We start from the raw sequence: 27,180 nt of genomic DNA, 5'->3' as shown, positions 1-27,180 counted from the left end.
CTGTGTCCCCTCAGCGCTCTTGTTAGAAGGGTTCTGATCCACCTTCCCTCCCCCTGTAGCTCCTCCTGTGTCCCCTCACATTTCCAAACTCCCTCCCACTGGCTGGTGCTGAAGGAGGGCCAGAGCTCCTCCTACAGGAGCCCATCCTGGCCTCCCCCGCTGCAGCTCCTCCACTGACCTCCAACCAGAGAGATGAGCCCCCTGGTTCAGAGGTGACAGACCACCTCTGGGAGCAGACAACAGAGACCACATCAGGCTGGACTCCATGCAGGTACGGAGGCTGACGGCTGCTGAGTGAGTGAGTTTACGACGCTCCCACCACTGCTGCTGGATGGATTTAACACATCTGGAATATTTAGATTTATTCTGGGTCAACATCTGCATCTGTTGAAGTCCTCAGTCTCCATGCAGGTGGTGTTGTTCCAGATAAAAGATCTCAATAACAGCATCACTCCAGGTGAAACCATTCCAAAGAAGGCTAAGTGGAGCTGGCATATCAGCCCCCAATGGAAGCCTGCTGCTGCTGCCAAGCTCTCCATGTCATCATGGAAAAGTTGATTGTTCAACTCAATGTTTTTCCCATTGAGAGGAGATTTGTTGTTCCACCATGAAGTCTTTTCTGGTGATGAGTTTGTGTGTTGTAGTAGCATGAAGATATCTTGTTATCATGATCAACTCATCTGGCCTGGTGGAAGAACGCTGCTGTGTTTGGATTCAGACGAGTCAAATCTGAACCAGGGACTTGTAGTTTTATCCTCGGTCTCTGGACTCATAAAATGGAGACCGGCCCAGTTTGACACTTTTGAACACTTTTGACACTTTTTTGTTTGAAACTTTCACTACATTATTGTTAGCATCATTTTGAGTTCATGAGCAGTTCGTACGACATCACTGTCGCATCATTTTGAGTTCATTAGCAATTCTTCTGACATCACTGTTGCATTATTTTAAGGTTCGTAGAAACTCTTATTACATTATTGTTGCATTATTTTGAGGTTCGTAGCAACTCTTACTACGTGACTGTCAGCATCACTTTGAGGTTGTTCGTAACACTCACTACATTACTGTAAACATCACTGAGTTTATGAGCAATTATCACTACATTACTGTTAGCATCATTTTGAGTTTAATAGCAATTCTTACTACATGACTGTCAGCATCACTTTGAGGTTATTCGAAACTTTCACAACATCACTTTTGGCATCATTTTGAGTTCATTAGCAATTCTTACTCCATCACTGTCGCATCATTTTGAGATCATTAGCAATTCTTCCGACATCACTGTCACATTATTTTGAGGTTATTAGCAACTCTTACTACATTACCGTCAGCACCATTTTTAGGTTACTCGCATCTCTAACCACATGACTGTCAGCATCACTTTGAGGTTATTCGAAACACTTCCTACATTACTGTAAGCATCACTGACTTGATTAGCAACTAAAACTACATAACTGTTAGCATCATTTTAAGTTCATTAGCAATTCTTCCGACATCACTGTCGCAATATTTTGAGGTTCGTAGCAACTCTTACTACATGTCTTTCAGCATCACTTTGAGGTTATTCGAAACGTTCACTCCATTACTGTTAGCATCATTTTGAGTTCATGAGCAATTCTTACTAAATCACTGTCGCATCATTTTGAGATCTTTAGCAATTCTTCTGACATCACTGTCGTATTATTTTGAGATTCGTAGCAACTCTTCCTAATGACTGTCACAATCACTTTGAGGTTATTCGAAACACTTACTACATTACTGTAAGCATCACTGAGTTCATTAGCAACTATCACTACATTACTGTGAGCATCATTTTAAGTTCATTAGCAATTCTTCCGACATCACTGTCGCAATATTTTGAGGTTCGTAGCGACTTTTACTACATTACTGTCGCATTATATTGAGGTCCGTAGCAACTCTTTCTACATGACTGTCAGCATCACTTTGAGGTTATTCGAAACACTTACTACATTACTGTAAGCATCACTGAGTTGATTAGCAACTATCACTCCATTACTGTTAGCATCATTTTGAGTTCATTAGCAATTCTTACTAAATCACTGTCGCATCATTTTGAGATCATTAGCAATTCTTCTGACATCACTGTCACATTATTTTGAGGTTCGTAGTAACTCTTACTACATTATTGTTGCATTATTTTAAGGTTCGTAGCAACTCTTACTACATTATTGTTGCATTTTTTTAAGGTTCATCGCAACTCTTACTACATGACTGTCAGCATCACTTTGAGGTTATTCGAAAGTTTCACTCCATTACTGTTAGCATCATTTTGAGTTTATGAGCAATTCTCACGACATCACTGTCGCATCATTTTGAGATCTTAAGCAATTCTTCCGACATCACTGTCACATTATTTTGAGGTTCGTAGCAACTCTTAGTACATGACTGTCAACATCACTTTGAGGTTGTTCGAAACACTTACTACATTACTGTAAGCATCACTGACTTGATTAGCAACTAAAACTACATAACTGTTTGCATCATTTTAAGTTCATTAGCAATTCTTCCGACATCACTTTCGCAATATTTTGAGGTTCGTAGCAACTCTTAGTACAAGACTGTCAGCATCACTTTGAGGTTATTCGAAACGTTCACTCCATTACTGTTAGCATCATTTTGAGTTCATGAGCAATTCTTACTAAATCACTGTCGCATCATTTTGAGATCTTTAGCAATTCTTCTGACATCACTGTCGTATTATTTTGAGGTTCGTAGCAACTCTTACTAAATGACTGTCAGCATCACTTTGAGGTTGTTCGAAACTCTTACTACATTACTGTAAGCATCACTGAGTTTCTTAGCAACTATCACTACATTACTGTTAGCATCATTTTGAGTTCATTAGCAATTCTTACTAAATCACTGTCGCATCATCTTGAGTTCATTAGCAATTCTTCTGACATCACTGTCACATTATTTTGACGTTCGTCGCAACTCTTACTACATTATTGTTGCATTATTTTAAGGTTCGTAGCAACTCTTACTACATTGCTGTCAGCATCACTTTGAGTTTATTAGCAACTATCACTACATTACTGTTAGCATCATTTTGAGTTGTTGAGCAATTCTCACGACATCACTGTAGCATTGAATTGAGTTCATTAGCAACTCTTTCTTAATTACTGTCAGCATCACTTTGAGGTTGTTCGAAACTCTTACATTACTGTAAGCATCACAGAGTTTCTTACCAAGTATCACTACATTACTGTTAGCATCATCTTGAGTTCATTAGCAATTCTTCCGACATCACTGTCGCAATATTTTGAGGTACGTAGCAACTTTTACTACATTACTGTCGCATTATTTTGAGATTCTTAGCAACTCTTAGTACATGACTGTCAGCATCACTTTGAGGTTGTTCGAAACACTTACTACATTACTGTAAGCATCACTGACTTGATTAGCAACTACCACTACATTACTGTTAGCATCATTTTAAGTTCATTAGCAATTCTTCTGACATCACTGTCGCAATATTTTGAGGTTCGTAGCAACTTTTACTACATTACTGTCGCATTATTTTTAGGGTCGTAGCAACACTTACTGCATGACTGTCAGCTTCACTTTGAGGTTATTCGAAAGTTTCACTCCATTACTGTTAGCATCATTTTGAGTTCATTAGCAACTCTTACTACATCACTGTAGCATCATTTTGAGATCATTAGCAATTCTTCCGACATCACTGTCGCAATATTTTGAGGTTCGTAGCAACTCTTACTACATTATTGCTGCATTATTTTAAGGTTCGTAGCAACTCTTACTACATTACTGTCAGCATCACTTTGAGTTTATTAGCAACTATCACTACATTACTGTCAGCATCATCTTGAGTTCATTAGCAATACTTCCGACATCACTGTCGCAATATTTTGAGGTTCGTAGCAACTTTTACTACATTACTGTCGCATTATTTTGAGGTTCGTCGCAACTCTTAGTACATGACTGTCAGCATCACTTTGAGGTTATTCGAAACGTTCACTCCATTACTGTTAGCATCATTTTGAGATCATTATCAATTCTTCTGACATCACTGTCGCATTATATTGAGGTTCGTAGCAACTCTTCCTACATGACTGTCAGCATCACTTTGAGGTTATTCGAAACACTTACTACATTACTGTAAGCATCACTGAGTTGATTAGCAACTATCACTACATTACTGTTAGCATCATTTTAAGTTCATTAGCAATTCTTCCGACATCACTGTCGCAATATTTTGAGGTTCGTAGCGACTTTTACTACATTACTGTTGCATTATATTGAGGTCCGTAGCAACTATTACTCCATGACTGTAAGCATCACTTTGAGGTTATTCGAAACACTTACTACATTACTGTAAGCATCACTGAATTGATGAGGAACTATCACTCCATTACTGTTAGCATCATTTTGAGTTCATTAGCAATTCTTCCTAAATCACTGTCGCATCATTTTGAGATCATTAGCAATTCTTCTGACATCACTGTCACATTATTTTGAGGTTCGTAGCAACTCTTACTACATTATTGTTGAATTATTTTAAGGTTCGTAGCAACTCTTACTACATTACTGTAAGCATCACTGAGTTTCTTAGCAACTATCACTACATTACTGTTAGCATCATCTTGAGTTCATTTGCAATCCTTCCGACATCACTGTCGCAATATTTTGAGGTTCGTAGCAACTTTTACTACATCACTGTCGCATTTTTTTGAGGTTCGTAGCAACTCTTAGTACATGACTGTCAGCATCACTTTGAGGTTATTCGAAACACTTACTACATTACTGTAAGCATAACTGAGTTGATTAGCAACTATCACTACATTACTGTAAGCATCATTTTGAGTTCATTAGCAATTCTTCCGACATCACTGTCGCAATATTTTGAGGTTCGTAGCAATTTTTGCTACATTACTGTCGCATTATTTTGAAGGTCGTAGCAACATTTACTACATGACTGTAAGCATCACTTTGAGGTTATTCGAAAGTTTCACTCCATTACTGTTAGCATCATTTTAAGTTCATTAGCAAGTCTCCCGACATCACTGTCGCAATATTTTGAGGTTCGTTGCAGCTCTTCCTACATTATTGTTGCATTATTTTAAGGTTCGTAGCAACTCTTACTACATTACTGTCAGCATCACTTTGAATTTATTAGCAACTATCACTACATTACTGTTAGCATCATTTTGAGTTTTTGAGCAATTCTCACGACATCACTGTAGCATTAAATTGAGTTCATTAGCAACTCTTACTAAATGACCGTCAGCATCACTTTGAGGTTGTTCGAAACTCTTACATTACTGTAAGCATCACAGAGTTTCTTACCAAGTATCACTACATTACTGTTAGCATCATCTTGAGTTCATTAGCAATTCTTCCGACATCACTGTCGCAATATTTTGAGGTACGTAGAAACTTTTACTACATTACTGTCGCATTATTTTGAGATTCTTAGCAACTCTTAGTACATGACTGTCAACATCACTTTGAGGTTGTTCGAAACACTTACTACATTACTGTAATCATCACTGAGTTGATTAGCAACTACCACTACATTACTGTTAGCATGATTTTAAGTTCATTAGCAATTCTTCCGACATCACTGTCGCAATATTTTGAGGTTCGTAGCAACTTTTACTACATTACTGTCGCATTATTTTGAGGTTCGTAGCAACACTTACTACATGACTGTCAGCATCACTTTGAGGTTATTCGAAAGTTTCACTCCATTACTGTTAGCATCATTTTGAGTTCATGAGCAATTCTTACTACATCACTGTCGCATCATTTTTAGATCATTAGCAATTCTTCCGACATCACTGTCGCAATATTTTGAGGTTCGTAGCAACTCTTACTACATTATTGTTGCATTACTTTAAGGTTCGTAGCAACTCTTACTACATTACTGTCAGCATCACTTTGAGGTTATTCGAAAGTTTCACTCCATTACTGTTAGCATCATTTTGAGTTCATTAGCAATTCTTACTACATCACTGTCGCATCATTTTTAGATCATTAGCAATTCTTCCGACATCACTGTCGCAATATTTTGAGGTTCGTAGCAACTCTTACTACATTATTGTTGCATTACTTTAAGGTTCGTAGCAACTCTTACTACATTACTGTCAGCATCACTTTGAGTTTATTAGCAGCTATCACTACATTACTGTTAGCATCATTTTGAGTTGTTGAGCAATTCTCACGACATCACTGTAGCACTAAATTGAGTTCATTAGCAACTCTTACTACATGACTGTCACCATCACTTTGAGGTTGTTCGAAACTCTTACTACATTACTGGAAGCATTACTGAGTTTCTTAGCAACTATCACTACATTACTGTTAGCATCATCTTGAGTTCATTAGCAATTCTTCCGACATCACTGTCGCAATATTTTGAGGTTCGTAGCAACTCTTACTACATTATTGTTGCATTATTTTAAGGTTCGTAGCAACTCTTACTACATTACTGTCAGCATCACTTTGAGTTTATTAGCAACTATCACTACATTACTGTTAGCATCATTTTGAGTTGTTGAGCAATTCTCACGACATCACTGTAGCATTAAATTGAGTTCATGAGCAACTCTTACTAAATTACTGTCAGCATCACTTTGAGGTTGTTCGAAACTCTTACTACATTACTGTAAGCATCACTGAGTTTCTTAGCAACTTTCACTACATTACTGTTAGCATCATCTTGAGTTCATTAGCGATTCTTCCGACATCACTGTCACAATATTTTGAGGTTCGTAGCAACTTTTACGACATTACTTTCGCATTATTTTGAGGTTTGTAGCAACACTTACTACATGACTGTCAGCATCACTTTGAGGTTATTCGAAAGTTTCACTCCATTACTGTTAGCATCATTTTGAGTTCATTAGCAATTCTTCCGAAATCACTGTCGCAATATTTTGAGGTTCGTAGCAACTTTTACTACATTACTGTCGCATTATTTTGAGGTTCGTAGCAACTCTTACTACATGACTGTAAGCATCATTTTGAGGTTATTGGAAACTTTTCCTCCATTACTGTTAGCATCATTTTGAGTTCATTAGCCATTCTTACTACATCACTGTCGCATCATTTTGAGATCATTAGCAATTCTTCTGACATCACTGTCACATTATTTTGAGGTTCGTAGTAACTCTTACTACATTATTGTTACATTATTTTAAGGTTCCGAGCAACTCTTACTACATTACTGTCAGCATCACTTTGAGTTTATTAGCAACTATCACTACATTACTGTTAGCATCATTTTGAGTTGTTGAGCAATTCTCACGACATCACTGTAGCATTGAACTGAGTTTATTAGCAACTCTTACTAAATGACTGTCAGCATCACTTTGAGGTTGTTCGAAACTCTTACTACATTACTGTAAGCATCACTGAGTTGATTAGCAACTATCACTACATTACTGTTAGCATCATTTTGAGTTCATTTGCATTTCTTCCGACATCACTGTCGCAATATTTTGAGGTTCGTCTCAACTTTTACTACATTACTGTCGCATTATTTTGAGGTTCGTAGCAACTCTTACTAAATTACTGTAAGCATCACTGACTTGATTAGCAACTATCACTACATTACTGTTAGCATCATCTTGAGTTCATTAGCAATTCTTCCGACATCACTGTCGCATTATTTTGAGGTTCGTAGCAACTCTTAGTACAAGACTGTCAGCATCATTTTGAGGTTATTCGAAACATTCACTCCATTACTGTTAGCATCATTTTGAGTTCATGAGCAATTCTTACTAAATCACTGTCGCATCAGTTTAAGATCTTTAGCAATTCTTCTGACATCACTGTCGCATTATTTTGAGGTTCGTAGCAACTCTTACTACATGACTGTCAGCATCACTTTGAGGTTATTCGAAACACTTACTACATTACTTTAAGCATCACTGACTTGATTAGCAACTATCACTACATTACTGTTAGCATCATTTTGAGTTCATTTGCAATTCTTCTGACATCACTGTCGCAATATTTTGAGGTTCGTCGCAACTTTTACTACATTACTGTCGCATTATTTTGAGGTTCGTAGCAACTCTTACTACATGACTGTCAGCATCACTTTGAGGTTATTCGAAACACTTTCTACATTACTGTAAGCATCACTGACTTGTTTAGCAACTATCACTACATTACTGTTAGCATCATTTTGAGTTCATTAGCAATTCTTCCGACATCACTGTCGCATTATTTTGAGGTTCGTAGCAACTCTTAGTACATGACTGTCAGCATCACTTTGAGGTTATTCGAAAGTTTCACTCCATTACTGTTAGCATCATCTTGAGTTCATTAGCAATTCTTCCGACATCACTGTCACATTATTTTGAGGTTCGTAGCAACTCTTACTACATTATTGTTGCATTATTTTAAGGTTCGTAGCAACTCTTACTACATTATTGTTGCATTATTTTAAGGTTCGAAGCAACTCTTACTACATTACCGTCAGCATCACTTTGATTTTTATAGCAACTATCACTACATTACTGTTAGCATCATTTTGAGTTCATCAGCAATTCTCACGACATCACTGTAGCATTGAATTGAGTTTATTAGCAACTCTTACTAAATGACTGTCAGCATCACTTTGAGGTTGTTCGAAACTCTTACTACATTACTGTAAGCATCACTGAGTTGATTAGCAACTATCACTACATTACTGTTAGCATCATTTTGAGTTCATTTGCATTTCTTCCGACATCACTGTCGCAATATTTTGAGGTTCGTCTCAACTTTTACTACATTACTGTCGCATTATTTTGAGGTTCGTAGCAACTCTTACTAAATTACTGTAAGCATCACTGACTTGATTAGCAACTATCACTACATTACTGTTAGCATCATCTTGAGTTCATTAGCAATTCTTCCGACATCACTGTCGCATTATTTTGAGGTTCGTAGCAACTCTTAGTACAAGACTGTCAGCATCATTTTGAGGTTATTCGAAACATTCACTCCATTACTGTTAGCATCATTTTGAGTTCATGAGCAATTCTTACTAAATCACTGTCGCATCAGTTTAAGATCTTTAGCAATTCTTCTGACATCACTGTCGCATTATTTTGAGGTTCGTAGCAACTCTTACTACATGACTGTCAGCATCACTTTGAGGTTATTCGAAACACTTACTACATTACTTTAAGCATCACTGACTTGATTAGCAACTATCACTACATTACTGTTAGCATCATTTTGAGTTCATTTGCAATTCTTCTGACATCACTGTCGCAATATTTTGAGGTTCGTCGCAACTTTTACTACATTACTGTCGCATTATTTTGAGGTTCGTAGCAACTCTTACTACATGACTGTCAGCATCACTTTGAGGTTATTCGAAACACTTTCTACATTACTGTAAGCATCACTGACTTGTTTAGCAACTATCACTACATTACTGTTAGCATCATTTTGAGTTCATTAGCAATTCTTCCGACATCACTGTCGCATTATTTTGAGGTTCGTAGCAACTCTTAGTACATGACTGTCAGCATCACTTTGAGGTTATTCGAAAGTTTCACTCCATTACTGTTAGCATCATCTTGAGTTCATTAGCAATTCTTCCGACATCACTGTCACATTATTTTGAGGTTCGTAGCAACTCTTACTACATTATTGTTGCATTATTTTAAGGTTCGTAGCAACTCTTACTACATTATTGTTGCATTATTTTAAGGTTCGAAGCAACTCTTACTACATTACCGTCAGCATCACTTTGATTTTTATAGCAACTATCACTACATTACTGTTAGCATCATTTTGAGTTCATCAGCAATTCTCACGACATCACTGTAGCATTGAATTGAGTTCATTAGCAACTCTTACTAAATGACTGTCAGCATCACTTTGAGGTTGTTCGAAACTCTTACTATATTACTGTAAGCATCACTGAGTTGATTAGCAACTATCACTACATTACTGTTAGCATCATCTTGAGTTCATTAGCAATTCTTCCGACATCACTGTCGCAATATTTTGAGGTTCGTAGCAACTTTTACTACATTACTGTCGCATTATTTTGAGGTTCGAAGCAACTCTTAGTACATGACTGTCAGCATCACTTTGAGGTTATTCGAAACGTTCACTCCATTACTGTTAGCATCATTTTGAGTTCATGACAATTCTTACTAATTCACTGTCGCATCATTTTGAGATCTTTCGCAATTCTTCTGACATCACTGTCGCATTATTTTGAGGTTCGTAGCAACTCTTACTACAAGACTGTCAGCATCACTTTGAGGTTATTCGAAACGTTCACTCCATTACTGTTAGCATCATTTTGAGTTCATGAGCAATTCTTACATAATCACTGTCGCATCATTTTGAGATCATTAGCAATTCTTCTGACATCACTTTCACATTATTTTGAGGTTCGTAGAAACTCTGACTACATTATTGTTGCATTATTTTAAGGTACGTAGCAACTCTTACTACATTACTGTAAGCATTACTGACTTGATTAGCAATTCTTACTACATCACTGTCGCATCATCTTGAGTTCATTAGCAATTCTTCCGACATCACTGTCACATTATTTTGAGGTTCGTAGCAACTCTTACTACATTATTGTTGCATTATTTTAAGGTTCGTAGCAACTCTTACTACATTACTGTAAGCATTACTGACTTGATTAGCAATTCTTACTACATCACTGTCGCATCATTTTGAGATCTTTAGCAATTCTTCTGACATCACTGTCGCATTATTTTGAGGTTCGTAGCAACTCTTACTACATGACTGTCAGCATCACTTTGAGGTTATTCGAAACACTTACAACATTACTGTAAGCATCACTGACTTGATTAGCAACTACTGTTAGCATCATTTTGAGTTCATTAGCAATTCTTCCGACATCACTGTCGCAATATTTTGAGGTTCGTAGCAACTTTTACTACATTACTGTCGCATTATTTTGAGGTTCGTAGCAACTCTTACTACATGACTGTCAGCATCACTTTGAGGTTATTGGAAACTTTCACTCCATTACTATTAGCATCATTTTGAGTTCATTAGCAATTCTTACTACATCACTGTCGCATCATTTTGACATCTTTAGCAATTCTTCTGACATCACTGTCGCATTATTTTGAGGTTCGTAGCAACTCTTACTACATTACTGTAAGCATTACTGACTTGATTAGCAATTCTTACTACATCACTGTTGCATCATTTTGAGATCTTTAGCAATTCTTCTGACATCACTGTCGCATTATTTTGAGGTTCGTAGCAACTCTTACTACATTACTGTTGCATTATTTTAAGGTTCGTAGCAACTCTTACTACATTACTGTCAGCATCACTTTGAGTTTATTAGCAACTATCACTACATTACTTATAGCATCATTTTGAGTTGTTGAGCAATTCTCACGACATCACTGTAGCATTAAATTGAGTTCATTAGCAACTCTTACGAAATGACTGTCAGCATCACTTTGAGGTTATTCGAAACTCTTTCTACATTACTGTAAGCATCACTGAGTTTCTTAGCAACTATCACTACATTACTGTTAGCATCATTTTGAGTTCATTTGCAATTCTTCTGACATCACTGTCGCAATATTTTGAGGTTCGTCGCAACTTTTACTACATTACTGTCGCATTATTTTGAGGTTCGTAGCAACTCTTACTACATGACTGTCAGCATCACTTTGAGGTTATTCGAAACACTTTCTACATTACTGTAAGCATCACTGACTTGTTTAGCAACTATCACTACATTACTGTTAGCATCATTTTGAGTTCATGAGCAATTCTTCCGACATCACTGTCGCATTATTTTGAGGTTCGTAGCAACTCTTAGTACATGACTGTCAGCATCACTTTGAGGTTATTCGAAAGTTTCACTCCATTACTGTTAGCATCATCTTGAGTTCATTAGCAATTCTTCCGACATCACTGTCACATTATTTTGAGGTTCGTAGCAACTCTTACTACATTATTGTTGCATTATTTTAAGGTTCGTAGCAACTCTTACTACATTATTGTTGCATTATTTTAAGGTTCGTAGCAACTCTTACTACATTACCGTCAGCATCACTTTGATTTTTATAGCAACTATCACTACATTACTGTTAGCATCATTTTGAGTTCATCAGCAATTCTCACGACATCACTGTAGCATTGAATTGAGTTCATTAGCAACTCTTACTAAATGACTGTCAGCATCACTTTGAGGTTGTTCGAAACTCTTACTATATTACTGTAAGCATCACTGAGTTGATTAGCAACTATCACTACATTACTGTTAGCATCATCTTGAGTTCATTAGCAATTCTTCCGACATCACTGTCGCAATATTTTGAGGTTCGTAGCAACTTTTACTACATTACTGTCGCATTATTTTGAGGTTCGAAGCAACTCTTAGTACATGACTGTCAGCATCACTTTGAGGTTATTCGAAACGTTCACTCCATTACTGTTAGCATCATTTTGAGTTCATGACAATTCTTACTAATTCACTGTCGCATCATTTTGAGATCTTTCGCAATTCTTCTGACATCACTGTCGCATTATTTTGAGGTTCGTAGCAACTCTTACTACAAGACTGTCAGCATCACTTTGAGGTTATTCGAAACGTTCACTCCATTACTGTTAGCATCATTTTGAGTTCATGAGCAATTCTTACATAATCACTGTCGCATCATTTTGAGATCATTAGCAATTCTTCTGACATCACTTTCACATTATTTTGAGGTTCGTAGAAACTCTGACTACATTATTGTTGCATTATTTTAAGGTACGTAGCAACTCTTACTACATTACTGTAAGCATTACTGACTTGATTAGCAATTCTTACTACATCACTGTCGCATCATCTTGAGTTCATTAGCAATTCTTCCGACATCACTGTCACATTATTTTGAGGTTCGTAGCAACTCTTACTACATTATTGTTGCATTATTTTAAGGTTCGTAGCAACTCTTACTACATTACTGTAAGCATTACTGACTTGATTAGCAATTCTTACTACATCACTGTCGCATCATTTTGAGATCTTTAGCAATTCTTCTGACATCACTGTCGCATTATTTTGAGGTTCGTAGCAACTCTTACTACATGACTGTCAGCATCACTTTGAGGTTATTCGAAACACTTACAACATTACTGTAAGCATCACTGACTTGATTAGCAACTACTGTTAGCATCATTTTGAGTTCATTAGCAATTCTTCCGACATCACTGTCGCAATATTTTGAGGTTCGTAGCAACTCTTACTACATTACTGTAAGCATTACTGACTTGATTAGCAATTCTTACTACATCACTGTTGCATCATTTTGAGATCTTTAGCAATTCTTCTGACATCACTGTCGCATTATTTTGAGGTTCGTAGCAACTCTTACTACATTACTGTTGCATTATTTTAAGGTTCGTAGCAACTCTTACTACATTACTGTCAGCATCACTTTGAGTTTATTAGCAACTATCACTACATTACTTATAGCATCATTTTGAGTTGTTGAGCAATTCTCACGACATCACTGTAGCATTAAATTGAGTTCATTAGCAACTCTTACTAAATGACTGTCAGCATCACTTTGAGGTTATTCGAAACTCTTTCTACATTACTGTAAGCATCACTGAGTTTCTTAGCAACTATCACTACATTACTGTTAGCATCATATTGAGTTCATTAGCAATTCTTCCGACATCACTGTCGCAATATTTTGAGGTTCGTAGCAACTTTTACTACATGACTGTCGCATTATTTTGAGGTTCGTAGCAACACTTACTACATGACTGTCAGCATCACTTTGAGGTTATTCGAAAGTTTCACTCCATTACTGTTAGCATCATCTTGAGTTCATTAGCAATTCTTCCGACATCACTGTCGCAATATTTTGAGGTTCGTAGCAACTTTTACTACATTACTGTCGCATTATTTTGAGATTCGTAGCAACTCTTAGTACATGACTGTCAGCATGACTTTGAGGTTATTCGAAATGTTCAGTCCATTACTGTTAGCATCATTTTGAGATCATTACCAATTCTTCTGAACTCACTGTCGCATCATTTTGAGATCTTTGGCAATTCTTCCGACATCACTGTCGCAATATTTTGAGGTTCGTAGCAACTTTTACTACATTACTGTCGCATTATTTTGAGGTTCGAAGCAACTCTTAGTACAAGACTGTCAGCACCACTTTGAGATTATTCGAAACGTTCACTCCATTACTGTTCGCATCAGTTTGAGTTCATGAGCAATTCTTACGACATCACTGTCGCATCATTTTGAGATCATTAGCAATTCTTCCGACATCACTGTCGCATTATTTTGAGGTTCGTAACAACTCTTACTACAAGACTGTCAGCATCACTTTGAGGTTATTCGAAAGTTTCACTCCATTACTGTTAGCATCATCTTGAGTTCATTGGCAATTCTTCCGACATCACTGTCGCAATATTTTGAGGTTCGTAGCAACTTTTACTACATTACTGTCGCATTATTTTGAGGTTCGTAGCAACTCTTATTACATTATTGTTGCATTATTTTAAGGTTTTTAGCAACTCTTACTACATGACTGTCAGCATCACTTAGAGGTTATTCGAAACACTTACTACATTACTGTAAGCATCACTGACTTGATTCGCAACTATCACTACATTACTGTTAGCATCATTTTGAGTTCATTAGCAATTCTTCCGACATCACTGTCGCAATGTTTTGAGGTTCGTAGCAACTTTTACTACATTACTGTCGCATTATTTTGAAGTCCATAGCAACACTTACTACATGACTGTCAGCATCACTTTTAGGTTATTCGAAAGTTTCACTCCATTTCTGTTCGAACTATTTTGAGTTCATTAGCAATTCTTACTAAATCACTGTCGCATCATTTTGAGATCTTTAGCAATTCTTCTGACATCACTGTCGCATTATTTTGAGGTTCGTAGCAACTCTTACTACATGACTGTCAGCATCACTTTGAGGTTGTTCGAAACACTTACTACATTACTGTAAGCATCACTGAGTTTATTAGCAACTATCACTACATTACTGTAGCATCATTATGAGGTTCGTAGCAACTCTCACCACATTACTGTAGCATCATTTTGAGGTTCGTATCAACTCTCACTACATTACTGTAGCATAATTTTTAGGAATTTAGAAACTCTCACCACATCACTTCAGCATCATTTTGAGATTTTTAGCAACTCTCACTACATTACTGCACCATTATTGAGGTTCGTAGCAACTCTCACTACATCACTGTAGCATTGAATTGAGTTCATTAGCAACTCTTACTACATGACGTTCAGCATCATTTGAAATTGTTCGAAACTCTTACTACATTACTGTAAGCATCACTGAGTTTATTAGCAACTATCACTACATTACTTTTAGCATCATTTTGTGTTCATTAGCAATTCTTACGACATCACTGTCGCAATATTTTGAGGTTCGTAGCAACTTTTACTACATGACTTTCAGCATCACTTTGAGGTTATTAGCAACTATCACTACATTACTGTTAGCATCATTTTGAGATCATTAGCAATTCTTCCGACATCACTGTCGCATTTTTTGGAGGTTCGTAGCAACTCTTACTACATTACAATTGCATTGTTTTGAGGTTAGTAACAACTCTTACTACATGATTGTCAGCATCACTTTGAGGTTGTTCGAAACTTTCACTACATTACTGTTAGCATCATTTTGAGTTCATTAGCAATTTTTACAACATCATTGTAGCATTATTTTGAGGTCATTAGCAACTCTTCCTCCATTACTGTCGCATCATTTTGAGATCATGAGTATTTCTTCCGACATCACTGTAGCATTATTTTGAGGTTTTGAAAAAACCAGTGTAAACAGGGGGCCCATGACACAGAATAATGGAGCAGAGCAAGCATGCATACCTTTTTTTTTAACCGATCTGCTGACCAGCGAGACGCCACCACGCACGGCTATCTTCTCTGAGATAGCATGAGTATGAAGTTGCACTTGCACCCGGTGGGAAAATTTCCTCTGCATTTGACTCTCACTATGTAGGAGCAGTGGTAGCAGTGTCAGCCTGGGGGCTTGGTCAAGATCAATGACAGGAGTAGCAGACAGGTAATATCCATAGCATGCTTGTTGTTTTAGAGGAGTAAGGGTACACTGTTGGTCTCTCACCTGATGCGCTGTCATCAGCACAAATGATCTGTTCCTAAACATCAAAATCTACCATCCCCCCTGATTGTTTTTACAACTGGAGTACTGGTTAACACTTTAGAAAGCCTTCATTCAGAGCTGTGAAGAACCTTGAACCTGATATCCCAGACATCAAAGTGGGCCACTAACTGGCCAGATGAAGCTATGCTAGGCTGCTGTACTCTGAAGAGCTAAAGTAGCAGCTTCTGAGAGGGATGCTAACCTGGATGTGTTCATCTCCTACTTTAATATCAGCCCCCAACTTGGAGCTCTGACAGCCTCCAGCTTGTTGTTCCTGTTTCTGCTTCAGTCAACAGGGAACGCCAACCTGCAGTAGAATCTTCAACAATGGAATAGAAAAGAGAGGAAGAAAAACTAGAATAAACTTACAAAGCTGAGAAATGTTCATGAAGAAGAAAGGCACACGTTATGATTGAGGCCAGAAACTAAAACTCCACACCAAATGTACTTTGACTTGTAGGATAATGAACTTGAATGTGTTGAAACAGCAGATCAATGAATCCACTACCACACAACAAGATGATGACCCCCTACCACAAGATGGCGTCACAGATCCTGACGCACCGAGCAAAACATTACAACAAAGCTCCTGTTGTTCCCTCCAGGAAAAACTGTGGTTCCGATGAGAAGAAGGATCCCAGCGTCCTCTGAGGATCCATGGCCGCACCATTGGGTAGAAGGACGATGGGGTCGGCACCAGGAGGAACCCTGGTGTCTCCGATGCAGGGAAGATGGAGCAGTGAAGAGGCCACATTGTGGCGTCCTAAAGAGGACATTTGGTGGAGCCTGAGACAGCAAACATCACGCCCCCTTCATCAGAAGAACCACAGCACCAGAAGAAAGAATCCTGGCAGTGACGACAGGCAGGATCAGGGTGACCTCCTCACCTCCACCTTTGAACCTTCAAATGAACTTTAAAAAGCTTTAGAATTGAGAAGGATTTTAAAACATTTTATTGTTTTTTCCTTTCATTCTCATTTGTGCGATTGTCTGATTTATTAGAAATAAACACTGTCTGCTGGGTTTACATTGACTGTGAGTCTCCTTTTGCATGCAAGTTGAAAGTTATGCCAATAAAAACCACGAGTATTTGAAGACCAAAGGAAGAACCCCCAAAGTCAGGACCCTGAGATCAAAGTGAACGCTCTGATCTCAGAGGTCTGGGATATTTCCCATCCCATGGCCCTTCAGATAAGAGCCCTGTGTCTCTGTCTCAAAGTTTTCAACCGTATTTGTTTGTTAAATTAAAACCAGACGACCACTGTGGTCCTTTTTACACGGTAAGTAAAGCACAGATGCCCTGGTGGACCTGTTGGCACCCTGGACTTTGAATCCAGTGACCTGAGTCCAAGTCTCCGTTCCAGCAGGTTTCCTGCAGCCTTCAGCAGAGCTGCCATGTTTCTCTGTAGAGAACTAAGTGATGCTCTCAGCAGGTTGAGGGCACCACCAACAAGTGAGGTATGAACCTCTGACTTCCTTCTTGTCAAACAGGAAACTCCTAATACCTCATTTGAGTAAAGTACCTCATATTCCTGACATCCAAGTAGTAGTGAAGTGGAGGAAGAAGGGAGGAGATCTCCAACAGGATCCTTCTTTCCTCTGTCCTCCTTGATCTCATGGATCACCACAGTCAAGGGGAGACCCAAGCTCCCGGATGGATCTGGCACTCAGGAACTGCTGAGTTTACCAGTAGACTTTGTTCCATCCATGGTTCAGGAACAGGACTCCTCCTGGTTAATCTGGTATCTTTCCACCCAACTGTGGGTTCTTGGAGAATTTTTCATGTCATGTCAAGAAATCAGGCTGGTGGGTTTTCAATGAGAGAAATTCTGGTAACTTAATTTAGTGGCATGTTTGTTGAAGCCGTAATTAACTGATAAATTAAGGAAGGCCTGGCCAGTCTTTGCTCCCAGGTCATACGATGGAGTTAGAAAGTCCTGAATCAATCTGGAGTTCCATGATTTCCTTGTGGTTCTTGTTCCTTTTGGCAATGTAGTCCGGAACAAGAGCAAGATGAACCTCCAAATATCAACAGGTTGATTGCAGGTGATGTCAAGTGGTATTTAGAGGAACCACCTCCTTGTGTTTGGTTCCATGGTGGAATGGTGAGCACTCTGGACTCTGGGTCCAGTGATCTGAGTTCAAGTCTCAGAAGGACCTTCCTGTCTGGAATGTGTCCCATGTAACAAACTGGTCAAGAGATGCAATGTGGTTCTAATGTTCTGGTTCATTTCTTGTCCTTTAGAAAAATGAAAATCATTTCTTCCTGCCATGAACTCAGACTGTGTGTTTAATGTTAACAATTTAAAAAATTCTACTTTGTCAATGAATTAATTCAGTCTGCAACTGTCAGTGTCTGTCAGGATGGCCGAGCGGTCTAAGGTGCTGCGTTCAGGTCGCAGTCTCTCCTGGAGGCGTGGGTTCAAATCCCACTTCTGACAAAGGACATTTTCTCCACATTCCTATGCATCCACAATGGTACATTACAAACCCAGTTGAAGCTGCTCTCCACTGAGGGGAGTGAGTGGTTGAACTGGCAGCAGAGGAGGCAAAGGAGCTTCCCTGTGACGGTCCAACATCGCCTGGTTTCCTCCAACATGGAGCAGCCACCAAACTCTAACTTCAATGTTGGATCAAAGTCTGCTGAAGGAATGTGTTTTCTTTCAATTCACATTTTGTCCATTAACTTCATCATCAGAGTCTCCATCTCATCACATGACTGAAGTCTGGGTTCTGTGTTGGTGGTAAACATCCTTCCACTCACCCAGGCTCCCCACTGGTCTGCACACACAAATGCATATTTTACTGGTTTAACCAGTTCCTCAAGTAGTTTAGGAAAAAAGACACTTTGTTAGCTCCTGTAAAGGTCCCACTTTGGGTCGTAACACTTTTTTCCTGACTGCTTGACGTCTCAGTCAGAACAGCTGAGATGAGAACTGAATGTCTGGATTTCTTCCTGACATCATCAGGGTCTGAGGAGCTCATTAAAAAAAGGATTCAGTCAGATGGGAGTTAGAACTTGGAGACCAAAGAAGGAACCTCCAAATTCAGGACCCTGAGATCAAAGTGAACGCTCTGATCTCAGAGGTCTGGGATATTTCACATCCCGATGGCCCTCCAAAATAAGAGCCCTGTGTTACTGTCTAAAAATCATCATTTGTTTGTGAAAAAATCAGGGTATGTTTGTCAGACTTTGTCAGACCTTTCCCCAAATCATCATTTGTTTGTGGAAATTAGATCCAGAAAACCACTGCAGTCCCTCATACATGATTAGTGCCATAGTTTGTCTCACACGTTTCCTCTTTGATGGTTCCATGGTGGAATGGTGAGCACTCTGGACTCTGAATCCAGTGATCCCAGTTCAAACCTCAGTGGGGCCTCCAGCAGGTCTCTGACAGGTGTTGATAGAGGAGTTGTGGCTGCTGACTACAGTGGAAGACACCATCAACAATGATGTGTAGAAGCTCTCAGCTCCTTCAGTCACATGACTGGGCCATCCTGTCATGTCAGTGATGTCACTTGGCAGGACTGCCATTGCATTATTAATTCTATCACATCTGAGTTCAAAGTCTATGGAATTACAACTAACAAGCAGTCAAACACCTGATCAGATGCTCCTTCATCAGGCTGAGAAGAATCAATCTAAACTGGGATGAAGAAAATTAACTGAGAGGAGAAACCTCCTGATTGGCTGACATGGACCCACCTGATCCATGTCAGCCTTGTTGGAGCAGAAAGAGGTGGATCAGAGGAATCAGTGGATCAAGACTCAGGTGGCAGATGAAGAATCTCTGTATTCACAATGGAGTCAGAGAAATCTTCCAACGTGAGAGAACGTGACAGACCATTTTATACTGAAGACAGGCTGTGTGTGTGTGTGTGTGTGTGTGTGTGTGTGTGTGTGTGTGTGTGTGTGTCCCTACTGACTGGAAACTGAATAATAACCAGACTAACTTTTATCATGGACCAAGTCTGGTTGACTCACTAAATTCATAACTCAAGTGATTATTTAATTAATAAAGAGAACATGTGTCTAAAGTCATGATCAAATTAATGGAAAATCTGAGCAACGAGGGTTTGAAAATGTTCCAATGAGCCAAACCAATGTTGACAGTTAAAAGAAGCCAATGTGGGAGGATTCTTTCTGTCTCAGCAGTAAAGACCAATCCCACAGCTCACGTGAAGCATCAGGTCCTCTGTGAGAGGTGGGAATCCAACCAGGGACCTTTGGATCCACACCAATCTTCCCTGACCTCATAGAAACTGGAACCTTTTAACAAATAAATTCAAATTCAACTCAGCAGCAACTCTAGAACAGTTGCTAACTTGCTAATTCCTGTTAGCTCCAGATCAGACAATGCAGGCTCACCTTCACGCTTGGTTGTACGACCGTCACCAGTTGAAGCTTCTCTGGTTCAACAAACTCTGGGGACTCAAGACACAAGTCAGCACCGGTGCAGGTCCAGATCCGGATGTTAGCTGAGGGGGACAATGGCTTAAGGGAGCTCCAGGGAGCTGGTTTGAACTGGTCCCTCATCTCTGTGAGTAGAAACCATCTGAGGTGGAGGGTGGAGATCTGCTTTGACCTCCTGATCTCCCAGTAAAGCCAGTATAGATGTTGAGCTTGGAGGAGTTGATGGCCTCCTTCATCTTCTTGTTGGAGATGTTTGCTAAACTCAGCACCACCACAGATCAGAGGAACGTCCACTTGTCAGCTGGACACTGGAGTTTCTAGTGACCTGCAGGATCTTAGTTGTGGTGGCAGCAGGCCTGTTCCAAGAGCTTTGCTCACATTCATGATCAGGCTTCATCATGGTTCTGGACCACTGAGTCATAGAAGCTGATCCTGGGGTGGACTGTCTTCAGGTGGCTGAGGTGTCTGGTGGTCTTGGTGGACCCTCTGCATCTCAAGCTGAGACCACAGAGTCCTGTGTTCTTGAGTCATTGTGTATAGTCTCTGTTGTTGGAGAGCTCAGTGTGGTCCCTGATGGTCTAGTGGCTAGGATTCGGCGCTCTCACCGCCGTGGCCCGGGTTCAATTCCCGGTCAGGGAATGAGTTATTTAGAGGTTGAGGGAGAGGTGATCAGGTGGTCCACATGATGGTGGAGGTGATGAACTGTGAATCCATCATGGCTCCACTCTCACCCCCATTGTAGTGTTCTTGGTTCACTCTGCCATGGCCCCATGTTGAAGGGTGACTGTCTCATTCAGGTTCAACCCTTTGTTAGACTCTATTAAGTCACTGACTCCAGCAAGGACAAACTCTGTAATCCTCCTTAGTAGCTTTGGCTCCTTGCAGCACAGAAAGTCCATTCACTGATGTAGGAACTGGAAAACTTAAGAGCTTCGGTCCTCGGTTCCTTCCTCCATTGAGCAGAACAAACACAGAGCAGAGAGCAGTTCCTCCTACAATTCTCAGAAAGTCTGAGGGCACCAAAGAAAGGAGAGAAATGCAGTCAATGTTGAATTCATTTACATTTCTTATATTTGATCAAAGCTAGAACTTAATAAGCTGCCATCGACCTTGATGACCAACTCCTTCACTGTGTGGTTCAGAGTCCCTGGTGTGATTTGTGTCAGGACTTCAGAAGCTCCAATCCTCTCTAAGTTCTAGTGAGAGTGGAAGAGATTATAAATGAGAGAAGCAGGGCCCTCACTCAGAACTGAACCAGCTCAGTTGGGAGGGCCTTTGACTGAAGATCGAAAGGTCCCTGGTCCGATCCCAGGTTTCAGCAGAGGAGCAGCATTGACTTTACTTTCCAGTGGAGGAACTGCAGACATGAAGGAAACTAACATCTTGTCCTGTGCATTCTTGTGACATTCAGGACATTTTTGGAGCCTCTTGTTGGATTTTGCCACAGAGAATCAGAGCCAATCAAAAGCATGGTGGACTTTAACATGGAGGACTGAACAAGTCAAGAAAGCATCAGTTTGACCTTCACAGGTGTTTCTGTTCCTGTCTCAATGCTGTAGAAAGAGCCTGAGGAGCTCAGACGGTAGAGCATCAGACTTTTAATGTGAGGGTCCAGGGTTCAAGTCCCTGTTCAGGTGCTGTGGAGGTTCCAGTGTTTGACAACATGGTACTGGATGAAGTTCAGTGTTGAACAAACTGTCAACATTAAAAGTAGAAGTGTTCTTGTCTTGCCACTGTGAGACTGTCGCTAGAAAACTGACCAACAATAATTTCATGTGGCATGCAATTTACAAAAGACCACAAATGACACTGGTCAAGTCAGTTTTATTTGTATTGCGCCAAATCACAACAAAAGTTCTCTCATGACTCTTTACTAGTAGAGCAGTTCTCGAACCAAACTCCTTCAATGAACCTCCACCCAACAATTCTCCACCAGCAGCACATCCTGCAACAGCGGCGACAAAAACCTTCCTTTTAACAGGCAGGAACGTCGAGCAGATCCAGGATCAGTGGGGACGGCCTTCTGCTTTGACCGGTTGGAGGGAAAGAGAGCAGGAGAGCGGGGCAGAGACAAAGACAGATAATGGAGGAAGACAGATATGCAGAAGGAAAGAGTGGGACAGAGATAAAGAGAGAGAGAAGTGAAGAGACTGATGGACAGACGGTGAGCAGGTGGAGCTACGGGTGGCAGCTTGAGCCTCTTCAGGTCTGCAGCCTCCTCCAGCAGCACCCACATCTGGGATGAGGGGAGCCTGAAGGCTCTGGAGAAGGAGACGAGTTAGTAATACATATGAGTATGATTTATGTATGACAAATATAGGAGGACAGAGAGGAGGAGAGAGAAGCCCAGTGCACCATGGGAGATCCCCCAGCAGTCTAAGCCTTTAGCAGCATATCTAAGGGCCAGCCTAAGCAGCCCAACTATAAGCCTGATCAAAAAGGAAGGTCTTTCGTCTGCTCTTATAGGTCAAGAGGGTGTCTGCATCCTGGACTGAAACTGTGAGACGGTTCCACAGGAGGGGAGCCTGATAGCTGAAGGCTCTGGCTCCCAGTCTACTTTTAGAAACTCTAGGAACCACCAGTAACCCTGCATCCTGGGAGCGAAGGGTTCTAGCTGGATAATAGGGGACTAGGAGCTCTGTCAGGTATGAAGGAGCCTGACTGTTGAGGACTTGGATGGTAGAAGGGGAATTTTGAATTCTCTTCTAAATTTGACAGGGAGCCATGCAGAGAGGCCAGTACAGGAGAGACATGGTCTCTTCTACTAGTTCTAGTCAGGCAGCAGCGTTCTGGACCAGCTGGAGAGTCTTTAGGGACCTCCTGGTGCAGCCTGATAGGAGGGAATTGCAGTAATCCAGCCTGGAAGTGACAAAGGCATGGACTAGTTTTTCTGCATCTTTTTGAGACAGGATGTGTCTGATCTCAGCAATGTTTCACAAATGAAAGAAAGCAGTCCTCGAAATTTGCTGAATGTGGGCATGAAAGGACAGATCCTGAACAAAGAGACCTCCTCGGTTCCTTCGGGTGGTGCTGGGGGGCCAAGGTGATACCTTCCAGGGTACCGATCTCATTAGATAAACTTGTAAAGTGTCATGAGATAACTTCTGTTGGGATTTGGCACAAAATAAATAAAACTGACTTGACTTGACTTTGAAGTTAGAATTAAATTTAAAGTAGAAAACTCTCCCCTCTTCAATCCTGTCACTCAATGTTGTAAACTGTTTCAAACAAATTCTACTGTTCAACAGTTCAAGTGTTTCAAATGAAGCTGAATGTTCTCCTCTACTTTCCTCAATTGTGTTTCTTTCATGTCCTCCTGAGATCAAAGACAGAATTCTAGCTACTGTCAAAGCCCTGATGACATCATCAGGAATTCTGACTTTGATCTGGAGACTCTTGCTTTAATCTGAATTTGATCTGACTAATGTTTTAGTTTAGGTTGCATGATACCGACCACCTCATTTCTCCTGATGGACTGGTGACCTGTCCAGGGTGAACCCTGCCTCTTGAACAATGTCACCTGGGATCACCCCCCCCCCCCGTGACCCTTCAAGGATAAGAATAGAAAGTGGATGGATGACTTCTCCAGGAACGTCCTGCTCACATTGGTCTGTCTTCATTTTGACTCCTCCCACTGCCACAATGACCAGCCTTTATACTCTTGGTGACTGGGGCCCTGGTTGCTGCAGGCCTCAACACCAGCCTGTGGTTGTGAGCAGGGCAGAACAGAACTGACAGTATCTCCCATGCAGGACCTGGGTCAGCGCCTGGTGCCAGCTGGGGCACCGCTTTAACCTGGACCCCTAGAAGATCTTCTCCAGGAACTCGCCTTTTTCAATCGAAACAGCGTGAAACGTCAAGTAAAGAAATAGAATTATTTAATTCACAATGAGGCCTCTGTCATAAAACAAAATGAACAACTGACTACTTCCCCATTGACTTCACTCTGATAACCAGGAAGTAACCTGGTAGTCAGAGCAGCGATGCTCAGGTCTGTGGACTCACAGGAGGATTCTTCTTCTGGTCACAGGTTTGAAGATACCAGTGGAAGAGAGAGGAGAGGCAGTTAGAGACCTGCCACACCTCTCCAGTGACCTGGGACATGATGGCAGTGGTGGGATTTGAACCCACGCCTCCTCAGAGACTGGAGCCTAAATCCAGCGCCTTAGACCGCTCGGCCACACTACCTCACTGAGCTGTTCTGTGAGTTGGTCTGCTAAAGGTATGTTGAAGAGGAAGTAACATCATGATATCAAACTGATTCTGAAGGGGGACCCTTTCCCTCCCACGGTCACAGGAAGTGACGACAGCGCCGCTAGAAGCAGGAAAGAAATGGTAAAAGGACTCAGTTTGTACAGAGCCTTTCTACCTCAGCAGCACTCAAGGAGCTGAACAATGTCCTCTCATTCACACACACTCACACACTGATGCTGAAGGCTGCCATGCAAGGAGCCAACCTACTCATCAGAAGTATTTAGGGGTTCAGTATCTTACTCAAGGACACTTTGACATGGTCACCAGGGGTAGTGAGGATGGAACTGGACCCTGGTATCTGCAACGACTCCATCAACTCCTAATCTAGCAGCTCTGCTGGGTCCAACTATTTTACAGAACATTTGACAGACCTGTGGAGCAGTGAGGACACACATGAGTTGATCACATGATCCACTGAAGCACCATTTTACCTGCCACTGAGGTCACCAACATGAGCTGGAGTTGGGACTCTTGAACTGAACCTGGTATCACAGCGACACCTACTGCTGCAAAATGGAACAGCAACATTGAACCAAGTACAGGATTGGAGGGAGACTGATGGTCGCTGTTTGGGTTTTTGAAGGACAAGGAGGGCGTGGGTTCAAGCTGGATTCTCAGAGACGATTTCCCCAACCTCTATATTGGCATCTACACTGTCATCCAGTCATGTGACTGAAGTCATCCAGTCATGTGACTGAAGTCATCCAGTCACGTGACTGAAGTCATCCATTCATGTCAGTGATGTCACTTGGCAGGTCTCTCATTGCCGTCTCATTCTAGAAAAGAATCCAGACTCCACCTGTGGCTCCATGATAACTGAGGGACCTCTGGTTGGAGGCTGGACGATGATGCAGCAAGAACAAATACCAGTGCCAACCAGATCAACTTAATGGCAGTTTTTGTAGTGATTTGATGCCTCATGAGGAGAAAATTTGGGCACAAATGTTGGACAAGAGTGTTTGTGGAGGGGTGTTTTTGTTGTTGTTCCAGAGTTGTAAGTCACTGTAACTGCAGCTAAAAGATTGAACTTTCTCCAAATGTCCTCAAGATGGTTTCCAATGACATCAGTTGTCACAAGAGGAAGCCTGCATGTTAACACACTCATGAGGAGAACACACACTTGAGAGACATTTGTCTTGCAAAAGCTTCCCAGATCAGGAAAACATGAAACAACACAACAGAAAAATGTCCTTTGTCCATTCTGTGTTGGTGTGACTCAAACTGAGTAGATAGTGCAATTTATCATGGTCGTTCAGACCCAACTTGGAGGTTCTGGTTTAAGAAAGCGTTTTTCAGATAATGCAGCAGGAAATGAACTCAGTTAACCTGACATAATGGAGCCATCATTGGATATGACGGTGAGGGGGCTGATCTTATTTTCTCTGAGGTCACCATGGAAAGATCCACCTGGGACCACTTACTGATCTTTGTATTGACGTATTGATCACTGATCAAAGACTGAATTATCTTCGAGTGTATTCAGACTATCTTACATGAGTGTATGTTATTGTTACGATGGTTTCTCTTCCTGGTTCCTGTCAATACATGTGCAGCTGTCAAGTCTTTAATCACTTGTTGGTGCAGCCTGATAATAAAGAATTACAAAAGTCCAGCCTAGATGGAACTCATACATGGAGTTTTAGACAACTGTTGGCATTCATCCAGCTTTATTGATAAATATAATTGAGTATCATCTGTGTAACAATGGAAATTTATGGACTGTTTCCCAATAATATGACCTAAAGGAAGCATATATAAAGTGAAGACTATCGGCCCCAGCACTGAACCTTGAGGAACACCGTGTTTAACTTTGTATAGAAGATTTATCATGAACGTCTACAAACTGAAATCAACCTGATGAATACGATTGAAACCACTTTAATGTTCCCTGAATGCACAGTTTAATCGTAATAATGGTACACTTCAGAATTAACAGCAGCACATATACATTTGTTGTGTATGTACGCTGAACTTGAACAGTCCGTTGTCCCAATGGAGGCAAGTGAGAGTGAGGCCTGCAGCCAGACTACAAGGTCTGCGCTGCCACCCCAAGGGAGGTGGAGAGGGCAGAGGCAAGGGTCAGGAACACACGGGGGAAGGGGAGGGGAGGATAGTACGCGCCATTTACGTCACCAAGGCAGAAGGAGTTCTCCTGGAGGATAAACAATGGGGCAGCCGATAAGGAAGCTGTGGGTTTGGGCGGAGGAGCACACATTCCAATCTGTCTTCTCTTTCAGTCCAATCCAAAATGTAAAGTTAAATTTCTGGTCTTCAACATCACTCTCCTCTTTGCAGAGCGGCCAACTGCTCCGAGATGGTTTCCATCTTGGGTTTC

The 27,180-nt window shown here is 40.6% G+C and overlaps 2 non-coding genes across 2 annotated transcripts; one reads left to right on the top strand and one right to left on the bottom strand.

Moving 5' to 3' along the window:
- The first annotated feature begins 21,158 nt into the window (after window positions 1-21,158).
- Window positions 21,159-21,230, top strand: trnae-cuc (transfer RNA glutamic acid (anticodon CUC)). Its single transcript has one exon. It is a non-coding gene; the product is annotated as a tRNA-Glu (tRNA).
- Window positions 21,231-24,697: 3,467 nt separating this feature from the next.
- On the bottom strand, window positions 24,698-24,779 carry trnal-uag (transfer RNA leucine (anticodon UAG)). Its single transcript has one exon. It is a non-coding gene; the product is annotated as a tRNA-Leu (tRNA).
- Between the last annotated feature and the right edge of the window lie 2,401 nt (window positions 24,780-27,180).

This window comes from Aulostomus chinensis, chromosome 1 (genome assembly GCF_037954235.1).
Source record: "Aulostomus chinensis isolate RoL2024-O1b breed Wild chromosome 1, RoL_Achi_v1.0, whole genome shotgun sequence".
NCBI lineage: Eukaryota > Metazoa > Chordata > Actinopteri > Syngnathiformes > Aulostomidae > Aulostomus > Aulostomus chinensis.
This window is presented reverse-complemented; position numbering and strand designations above follow the sequence as displayed.